We start from the raw sequence: 10,924 nt of genomic DNA, 5'->3' as shown, positions 1-10,924 counted from the left end.
TTTAATGCACCCTGCCGCCACACTTACTGGGTCCCACCTACTCTGCCACCAGTAGTGCTTACCTTTTACTGGTGTATGGTCATAACTGGCTCCTTATCATACTTCCCCTTCCTTGGGGATTTGTATTTCATCTCCTTATCATACTTGCCTATTCTCCCGGATTCTGCGGGAGACACCCGGTTTCTCGGGTATTCCCAAGCAGCACTGGAGGAGTGGGATCCCCACCTGCATTCGGCCCACTTCCTAGTGAAGTGGGCAGAATGCGGAGCTAAATACAGATAAACCATGGTCCCTGCGGATGGGGTGTGGCCTACTGATGTGATTATATGCTAATAGATTCATTATAGTTCTGCCTTGTACAAGTATGGTCCAATTGTGGAATTTTTCCCAGCTCGGGGGTGGGGCCTAATGACGAGATGACAGTGAGAAAGAATAAGTAAAAAGATGAGGAATGAAAGGAGAGATAGACAATAAAAGAGAGAAGGAGAGAGAGCAGGAGGTTGCATTAGTGTAGCAATGGATTAACTGCTAATTAGCCCCTTTCTTGTGTATTCATTATTACTCTCATAATATTATGCACTTGACATAAATATACATCAGCTGAATAAAAGGACAGAGGGTCATGTAGGACTGATATTTACAGTATGTAACTGCTGCAGGGGAACCATTCACCCTCGAGTCATTTGGGAGCAAAGGGAATAAGACAATGGTACACCCTCTACCTTATACCTTAGAAGAAGACGCATGTTTATTAGAAAGAGTATAAATGGCTGAGGGGGAGGGGGGGGGGGCGCTTTTGGGGATAAAGGAATAGATCAACCTGGGACACGATGGTAACAGGATTTTGGAATTTCCTACCAATGCTCATTTTGAAGCATTATTAGAAAAAGTATTACTAGCAAACGTGTTTTGGTGGTCATTCCGAGTTGTTTGCTCGCTAGCAGTTTTTAGCAGCTGTGCAAACGCTATGCCGCCGCCCACTGGGAGTGTATTTTAGCTTACCAGAAGTGCGAACGAATGGATCGCAGAGCGGCTACAAAGTTTTTTTGTGAAGTTTTAGAGTAGCTCAATACCTACTCAGCGCTTGCTATGACTAGAGACTGTTCAGTTCCTGTTTTGATGTCACAAACACGCCCTGCATTCGCCCGGCCACGCCTGTGTTTTTCCTGGCACGCCTGCGTTTTTTCAAACACTCCCTGAAAACGGTCAGTTGACACCCAGAAACGCCCACTTCATGTCAATCACTCTACGGCCAGCAGTGCGACTGAAAAGCTTCGCTAGACCTTGTGTGAAACTACATCGTTCGTTGCAATAGCACGTCGCGCGTGCGCATTGCGCCGAATACGCAGAAGTGCCATTTTTTTGCCTCATCGCTACACAGCGAACGAATGCAGCTAGCAATCAACTCGGAATGACCACCTTTGTTGCAGACAGGTCACAGCAGAGGTGGAAGTGCAGTGCGGCCAGGGCCATCTTAACGTATAGGCACATTGGGCAGCTGCACAAGGCCCTTAACTTCTAGGGGCCTTCGAGCAGTGGAATCAATCAGAGCGGACTGGCAGCAGTCTCTACCTCCCAGACTGTAGCCAGCCTGTAGCCAGACTGTGAATGGCTGCCAGCATGCTGTTTGGTGGATAGCTGGAATTATCCACAAAGCAAGTGGGGAGATGGCGCAGGACCACATGTTATGAGTTTTTTTTTTTTTATTGGTTCCCATGAATGGGCGGCTAGAGGCCGCAGTGCATTGCTTTGCCCAGTGCCTGCAATGCTGTTAAGATAGCCCTGATGCCTGAAAGCCTATAGAAAGCTACCCTGACTTAATTTACTGTAACTCCTAGCTGGGAAAGCAGGTGTAAGTTTTGGCAAGGGGGATGAGTGCTCCTAGCACCTGGGTAGTCAGTTAAATGTAGGCTGGGATATGCCCATCACTTTCCCAGACACTGACAGAAAGGAGCCAGTCGCAAACAAATGCAAAACAAACAGCAGCTTGTGCAGGCCTGATACGGCATGTGACCGCACAGTGTCTGGATCAAGTTGAGTCTTGATGAGGTCGTACAGCATCATTATGTTGGAACGGCTGAGGCGGAACATCTGTTTTCATGGTGTGCAGGAGCGGATTTAGGGGTGGGGGCACCCCTAGTCACAGCAGTAATGGCTGCTGTCCCCCCTCCCCTCTTCCTTGCATGATTTTATTATTTTAATTGATTGGTAATAAGCCCTCAGCTGATGTTAGTGAATTTAATAGAATAATAAAAAAACACTATTAAAACTAGAGCAACTTTTATTTTTAATTATTTATACATATATCCTAAGTAGGACAGCTGACATGGGCAATCTGTGCATGTCCTACCCAATTACACTTTATTCGAGATGATATATGGTACAGTACAGGAAATATTTTGCAGTTACTGGTACATATCGGGCTGACAATACCAAAACAGTCATCCAAGTGCTGCCCCCAAACTAGTGCCGCCCCTAGGCACGAGCCTCACATGCCTAATGCCTCCACTGATGGTGTGCACCACATGGTCCTTTTTTTTATAGGCATCATAGTTTCCTTTCAGCCAATGAAACATGTTATGAAAGTTACACAAACCTGCTTCTTATTAGTCTATTATTGTTTCAGTTATCAGGTCGATTTTAAACCTGATTGTTAGTAAATATGCGTTTTGTATAAACGTAAATTAAAAAGTACCGTTTGATGGTTCGATGGTCTAACTTTTCCTAAAATCGTTGCCTTCAGCAAATCTTCAAAATGCATCAAGTATTGATGGAGTAAAAATCAATCAAAAATCAAAATTGAAAATTAGTAAGTATACCCCAAGGACTGGATACTATGAAGAGATACAGCCTAACTCCCCCCCCCCCCCCTCCCCCCCCCCAATCCTTGGCTCTATCTCAGAAGATGTGAAAACCCCAAATGACCAATTAGTAGTTGGGTGCAATTGGCTCTTTATACTACTTACTATACTATACATAGAGTGCTATACCGGTTTGTTGGGCAAGTGATAGGCGTGTGGTACAAAGTGCTGATGTTTAGAATGTCAGCACCAGAATGCCGATAATCAAAATGTTGACGAGGATGATGGTCAACATATCAAATGTTGACATTCATAATGTAAGCATGCAGGACCCATTCTGTAGATACGCAAAACAGGTTCTGAACATGCACAGTCTACCCGCCAAGCAAATAGTATATAAACCATCAGGTTTGTGTACTAATCTGAATCAGGCCCACTGTGTCAGTATGTAAAGCAGGTGCAGATTGGGCTCTGTACTCTGCGGGTGTTTCAGAGGTGGAAGCTAATGCAGTAGAGGCTGCGACTTTGGTCACAGCTACTACTGGGAATTTATGATCCTGCTGTAGCAGATGGGCAGATTACAGAGATGCCCACTGTCCATGACTTTAATTTGCTGTGATGGGTAAACAGTCACACTATCGAGAGGACATCGGCCACACTATTGAACATTACAGCCAGGGCTGTTTTTTTCGTATGGGCTCTTGGGCAGTTGCCCAAGGGCCAGTAGGCTGTTAATTGAGGGTTCCCTTTTCCCAGGGGTACCAGATTTTTAAAAATTGGCCCGGGGAACTGGAGATATCAGACTGTAAAGCAGTGGTCCCAATCTAAGCCTTTTAATTGCTCTTCCCAGCTAGATATCTTGGGTTCTGTCTGACTTAAAGTTTTTCTGAGGGCATACTCCAAAAGCTGGGACTCTCTCCTTTTGGTTGATTGTGGCAGCTTGTCTCTACTATGCCCAGAACCAGAGATATCAGCCTTCCAGCAGCTGGTCCCTGCTCCAGCTCTACACGCCTGGTATGCAGTTTTATATTTTGTCGGTGGATTGCTATGGCTACTGAACTCTGATCCCCAAGTCCCCAGTCCCTCTTGAAAGGTGAGACTCTCTATTTTTTTCCCCATTGAAAGCTAAAAATTCTATTTCCAGGAACTGGAGATATCAGCAGTCAAGCAAGTTGCCCTCCCACCGGAAAATGCTGAATATTAAGCCCTCTCCGTTATCCACTGCACCCCTGCGTATTAAATACCCCTTACCACCCTGGAAGTCATGTATTGTGGCCCCTTCATTCAGCCCAATACCCCTTTCTACAGTTATTGTTCTCCCTCCCGCCCCATCTCCCACCATCTGTGTGTCAGGCTCCGGAGCCTTACCTCCGGCGGGTGCTTTCGCGGGTTACCGTCCCGCTGGTTGGCGCGGCTGCAGGGAGCTGTTGGCGGCGGGTCCTCCTGGACGGATGTGCAGAGACAGAAGCTGGCTAAAGCTGTGTGCTAACAACTAAGTATGTCTCCTCTGCTGGGGGCAGCCATGTTGGAGACCAGAGTATTACCAATGAAGTTCCCAATCTGTGTCCAGCCAATCCTACGTGTTCTCCCCTTACAAAAGGGGGCTGGCTCAGAGGGAGAGTGCCAGTGCTTCAAGTTACCTCCTTGTGAAAGGTTCTCCAGCTCTGTGCTCCCAGGTTACTTCTGGTTCCCTGGTCCTAGTTGCTCACATCCATCGGTTACCTAAACGCTGCTGCAGTCCTGCTGTCTAAGTCCGTTGCCACTCGTGGAGGCGCTCACGGGGTCCCAGGTCGTAGAGGAGCTCCAGGTGCTAACGGCGGTTCCTGCAGACGTCTTCATTTCTTCAAAGTCCAAGTTGTTCAGCCTCGTCTTTTAATCACAAACCACAGTCTTTATTTCTTCAAGGTCCAAATACTTCAGCCTCGTCTTTCAATCTCAAACCACAGTCTTCATTTCTTCAAAATCCAAGTTCTTCAGCCTCGTCTGTCAATCACAAACCACGGTCTTCATTTCTTCAAAGTGCAAGTACTTCAGCCTTGTCTTTTAATCATAAAACACAGTCTTCAGTTCTTCTTTAACGGAGTTCTTCAGCTTCACTCTTCAAGTCATTTAACCACAGACTCTAATTCTTCCAGTTTCTTCTATTTCTCCAATATTCGTGTACAGCCTGATTATTCATTAAAACTACAGTTATCTTCCTATGCAGTCCTCCTTTCTTTACGCCCTCCGGCCAACATTAACAATTAGTTTGGCTTCCACCCCATGAGGAGGAATTAAATTCAGCCACCTCGTTTACTCTCCTCACAGGTAGCTGTCCCTTCAGCCAAAACTCGGTTGTCGGAACCCCAACTTACGCCGAGCATGACAGTAAGCACTGGCCCAATGGATCCGGCAAGTGAGCAGGCTACCGGGGGCGATGCCTCTGTGGATATTCTGTCTTGTCTAAATAAACAGGAGGCCATGCAGGCACAGATTGTACAGTTCATGCAGAATATGTCCACTCGTTTGGATTCTCTTCACGCAGCCATTTCCACATCCTGGACTCTGGTTCGAGTTTCCAATCCGCCAGCACCTAATCTTCTAGTGTCGATTCCAGTTCCTCGTTTACAGCTGCCACCACCAAGTAAATTTGACGGTAGTCCAAAGCAATGCCGAGGGTTCCGCAATCAATGCAAGATCCAGTTTGAGCTTCAGTCAGCTCTTTCCTTCTGATCGGACCAAAATCACATACATCATTTCACTTCTGACCAGACCAGCTCTGGATTGGGCTTCACCCTTATGGGAGAGAACTGATACCATACTCTCGAATTACCCGGAATTCGTGGCAACTTTTCGTAAAATCTTTGACGAGCCAGGCCGGACCACCTCTGCCTCTTTGGAGATTCTGCGTCTGCGTCAGGGAACCTGTTCCGTCACCCAGTATGTGATCCAATTCCGTACTCTGTCTTCCGAAGTGGGCTGGAATGAAAAGCCTCTCATTGCCGCCTTTTGGAACGGTCTCTCCGACAAAATTAAAGATGACCTGGTCACTCAGGATGTGCCAGTTAAGCTCGATCAGCTTATTTCTTTATGTAACAAGATTGATCTAAGATACAAGGAGCGCTGTCTTGAGAGAACAAGGTTCAAGCGACCCAAACCTCGGGACTGTCCCTCTCCTAGACCATCCTCACCGTCTACTGAAGAACCCATGCAAGTCAACCGCTCTCGTCTCACCAATGAGGAACGGCAAAGACGCAGACAGGGCAACCGCTGCATGTATTGTGGGGCGGCCGACCACTTTGTTAAGTCTTGTATTCAACGACGGGAAACACCCGCTCCTAGCTTACGCAGGAGAGGTTAAGCTAGGAGCATTCCCCAACCAATTTACCAGGAAGGAATCACTGTTGGATATATGTCTGGAACTTCCCTCTATCTCCTTTCATGTTGCAGCACTTTTGGATTCTGGAGCTGCAGAAAGTTTCATTACTTTGCCTTAGTCCGACAGTCTGAAGTACCAACCATTAGTTTGGAGCGGGCTATTTTTATCACCGTGGTTGATGGAAGTTATATCCCTGAAGGGATCATCACCCACCGTACGGCTCCCCTGAAGATGAAAGTTGATATTCTCCATTCTGAAGCTCTCTCTTTCCTGGTAATTCCCACAGCCTCTCAAAAAATAATCCTAGGATTCACATGGCTACAGGAGCACAACCCCCAGCTGGATTGGCAAACTATGGATGTACTCGCTTGGGGGGAGTTGTGTTCTCAAAGCTGTTTATCCACTCCTTACCCTACACTCCACTGATCTCCCAGATGCCTATCAGCCCTTTCTGGACATCTTCAGTAAGCAAGGGGCGGATACCTTGCCTCCCCACCGAAGTTGGGACTGCCCTATCGATTTACTGCCTGAAAAAATACCTCCCAGAGGCCGAACATACCCTTTATCTCTCCCGGAAACCCAAGCGATGTCTGAGTATATACAGGAGAATTTGCCTAAAGGGTTGCTTCGCCCTTCCTCTTCTCCAACCAGGGCAGCAGTTTTTTTTGTTAAGGAGGAGGACGGGGGCCTTCAGCCTTGCCTCGACTACTGGGGCCTCAACAAAATTACAGTTAAGAACAGATACCCCTTGACCTTGATTCCCGAACTATTTGACCGAGTAAAGGGGGCTACCATTTTCACCAAATTGGACCTGCGTGGAGCTTATAACCTTATACGCATTCGCACTGGAGACGAGTGGAAGACTGCGTTCAATACTCGCGACAGGCATTATGAATATCTGGTGATGCCCTTTGGCTTATGCAATGCTCCAGCAGTCTTCCAGAATTATGTCAACAAATTATTCCGAGATCTCCTCTATAAGTGCCTGGTTGTGTATCTGGACGATATTCTAATATTTTTCAAAGATCTGAAAGTCCATCGGGAACAGGTCAGAGAAGTCTTGAGACGTCTAAGGGAAAATTTACTCTTTTGTAAACTGGAGAAGTGCACGTTTGAGGTGTCCTCCATACCCTTCTTAGGTTACATCATTACTGGAAGGGAATTATAGATGGATCCTGCCAAAGTCCAAGCAATCAGAGATTGGACCCTTCCTACCACTCTGAAGGGAATCCAGCATTTTTTAGGCTTAGCCAATTTCTATAGGAAGTTTATTAAAGATTATTCCTCCATCATTGCCCCGATTATAGCACTAACAAGAAAAGGGTCTAATTCTGCAGCTTGGCCACCTGAGGCACTAAAAGCCTTTTCGTTTCTAAAAGAGGCCTTCATGTCTGCTCCTATCCTTCGGCAACCTGATCTCAGTCGTCCTTTTCAGGTGGAGGTGAATGCTTCTTCAATAGGAGTGGGGACCGTCTTATCCCAGTACTTCGAAGATCAGAAAGCTCATCCTTGTGCTTATTTTTCCCGAAGATTCTCTCCGGCAGAACAAAACTATGCCATTGGAGAACAAGAATTGCTTGCCATATAACTTTCTGGAAGGAGCTCAGCACCCAATCTCAGTAACCACGGATCACAAAAATCTTTTATATCTTCAGACCGCCCGATGTTTAAACCCACGGCAAGCCAGGTGGGCACTGTTCTTCTCACGTTTTTCTGTCAAGCTCGGTTATCGTCCAGGGTCTCTTAATCGGAAAGCAGATGCGCTCTCTCGTTCATTGAGTTCAGATGAGTCCACAGATCTTCCAGACAGACAATTCACACTAGATCCTGCCTCCTTTGCTGCAACTCGTACTACTTTGCTTCCTCCACCGGGAAAAAACTTTGTTGCACCAGAACTCCGAAAAAGACTGCTCACATGGGCTCATACCTCACCGTGTATGGGACACGCAGGTAGCCTCAAGACTATTAAGTTCATCCAACGCTCCTATTGGTGGCCTCATCTGAAGATGGATGTTTTGGAATTCATAGCTGCCTGCCCAAAGTGCGCCCAACATAAAAGTCCAAGAGGAGCACCATCGGGTCTTCTCCATCCGCTATCGGTTCCACAAAAACCCTGGACACACATCTCCATGGATTTTATAACTGACCTACCTGTCTCCAGAGGACGAAACACCATTTGGGTTATTGTGAACTGATTTTCCAAAATGGCGCACTTTGTCCCACTCACAGGTCTTCCAACCGCTCCACAACGATCAAAATTGTTCATATAAGACATCTTCCGGTTACATGGACTTCCACAAGAGATTGGTTCCGATTGAGAGCCTCAATTTGTGGCTAAATTCTGGAGAGCACTGAGTTCAGCTCTTGGAATGGAATTAAGTTTCTCCTCTGCATACCATCCCCAAACGGATGGCCAGACTGAGAGAGTGAACCAATACTTAGAGACTTTCCTACGACTCTTCATGTCTTCTTCTCAGGACGATTGGCTGGACTATGTTCCATTTGCTGAATTTGCTCACAATAATCTCTAACATTCCGCTACCCATTCTACACCCTTTTATGTGAATTATGGACTTCATCCACGTGTTCCTGCTTTCCAATCTTTTCCAGCTCTCGATGTACCTGCCGCAGAGTAATCCCTTCAGCAATTCACTAAGATGTGGAAACAAGTTCATGAGGCTCTGCTTAAAACATCCAATAAATACAATTTTTTTTGCAGATCGGAAACGGAAGGCTGTCCCTAGTCTCAAAGTGGGTGATCAAGTCTGGCTTTTTACTCGAAACTTAAGACTCAAGGTCACTTCCAAGAAATTTGCCCCCAGATTCATTGGACCATATCCTATTGAAAAAGTATTGAATCCAGTAGCATACAAAGTGACGTTGCCTCCATACTTGAAGATCCCAAATGCATTTCACATCTCCTCACTGAAGCCTCTCATACTTAACAGTTTTCAGGCTGCACTCCCTAGACCTCCGAAGGTGCAAGCTGCTCAAGGAGAATAATTTGAAGTTCATAGGATCCTTGAAAGTCGTAAAAGATATTGTCGTCTCCAATATACAGTATTATTGATTGGAAGGGATATGGACCAGAGGAAAGGTCCTGGGTTTCTGAAGAGGACGTCCACGCTCCAAGATTAGTCCGGGACTTTCATATCAAGAATCCTATGAAAGCACAAGGGTGTTCAGAGCCCACCCTAAAAAGGGGGGTCACTGTCAGGCTCTGGAGCCTTACCTCCGGCGGGTGCTTCCACGGGTTACCGTCCCGCTGGTTGGCACGGCTCAGGGGTAGGGAGATGCTGGCGGCGGGTCCTCTTGGACGGATGTGCGGCTGCCAAGGGCCGGGGGTCGAGGGTCTGGAGAGCCGGGCGCTGCGGCGGGGATCACTGCGGTAAGGTCCTCTAGTGGTGACACAGTATAGTGTGTCAGAGACAGAAGCTGGCTAAAGCTGTGTGCTAACAGCTAAGTATGTCTCCTCTGCTGGGGGCAGCCATGTTGGAGACCAGAGTATTACCAATGAAGTTCCCAATCTGTGTCCAGCCGATCCTGCGTGTTCTCCCCTTACAAAATGGGGCTGGCTCAGAGGGAGAGTGCCAGTGCTTCAAGTTACCTCCTTGTGAAAGGTTCTCCAGCTCTGTGCTCCCAGGTTACTTCTGGTTCCCTGGTCCTAGTTGCTCACATCCATCGGTTACTTAAACGCTGCTGTAGTCCTTCTGTCTAAGTCCGTTGCCACTCGTGGAAGCGCTCACGGGGTCCCAGGTCGTAGAGGAGCTCCAGGTGCTAACGGCGGTTCCTGCAGACGTCTTCATTTCTTCAAGGTCCAAATACTTCAGCCTCGTCTTTCAATCACAAACCACAGTCTTCATTTCTTAAAAATCCAAGTTCTTCAACCTCGTCTTTCAATCACAAACCACGTCTTAATTTCTTCAAAGTCCAAGTACTTCAGCCTCGTCTTTTAATCATAAAACACAGTTTTCGGTTCTACTTTACCGGAGTTCTTCAGCTTCACTCTTCAAGTCATTTAACCACAGACTCTAATTCTTCCAGTTTCTGCTATTTCTCCAATATTCGTGTACAGCCTGATTGTTCATTAAAACTACAGTTATCTTCCAACAAAGTCCTCCTTATTTTATGCCCTCCAGCCAACGTTAACACTTAGTTTGGCTTCCACCCCATGAGGAGGAATTACATTCAGCCACCTCGTTTACTCTCCTGACAGGTAGCTGTCCCTTCAGCCAAAACTCGGTTGGCGGAACCCCAACTTACGCAGAGCGTGACACTGTGCAGTAAAGGAGTAATTAGCATAAATTACTGCTCCAGGTCCTACATGCTGAGTGGAAGCTAGAACACCCCCTACCGCCTGCAGGACATCAAAGCTGCCGCTGATAGCACACCCCACCCCAACCGCTGGAGGATGGGTAGGGGCCCCAATTCATTGCTTTGCCCAGGGGCCTACACTACTGTTAAGACGGCCCTAATTATAGTAACCCTATGGTTGCTCAGAATGTGTGACGGTACATAACCGCCGGTGACTGTGGAACTGCGTCTTCCGATGAAGTCCCTGACATTGGCATGCCACTAACACACCTGCCAACATGCCCACAACTAAAGTCACCCCCCAGTCAACACCTATTGGAATTGCAGGGGTCTCCATGCAGTACTGATCTGGGTTGGGTTCGTGTGACAGGCGGTCACCATACCAACGGTGGGACTCTAGCTTTTAGATGGCCGGGAGGGGGGCGAGCGCAATGAAGCACCTTATGGGCTC

Source organism: Pseudophryne corroboree, chromosome 3 (assembly GCF_028390025.1).
Source record: "Pseudophryne corroboree isolate aPseCor3 chromosome 3, aPseCor3.hap2, whole genome shotgun sequence".
Lineage (NCBI taxonomy): Eukaryota > Metazoa > Chordata > Amphibia > Anura > Myobatrachidae > Pseudophryne > Pseudophryne corroboree.
The sequence above is the reverse complement of the archived record's forward strand: the minus strand, read 5'-3'. Positions refer to the sequence as shown.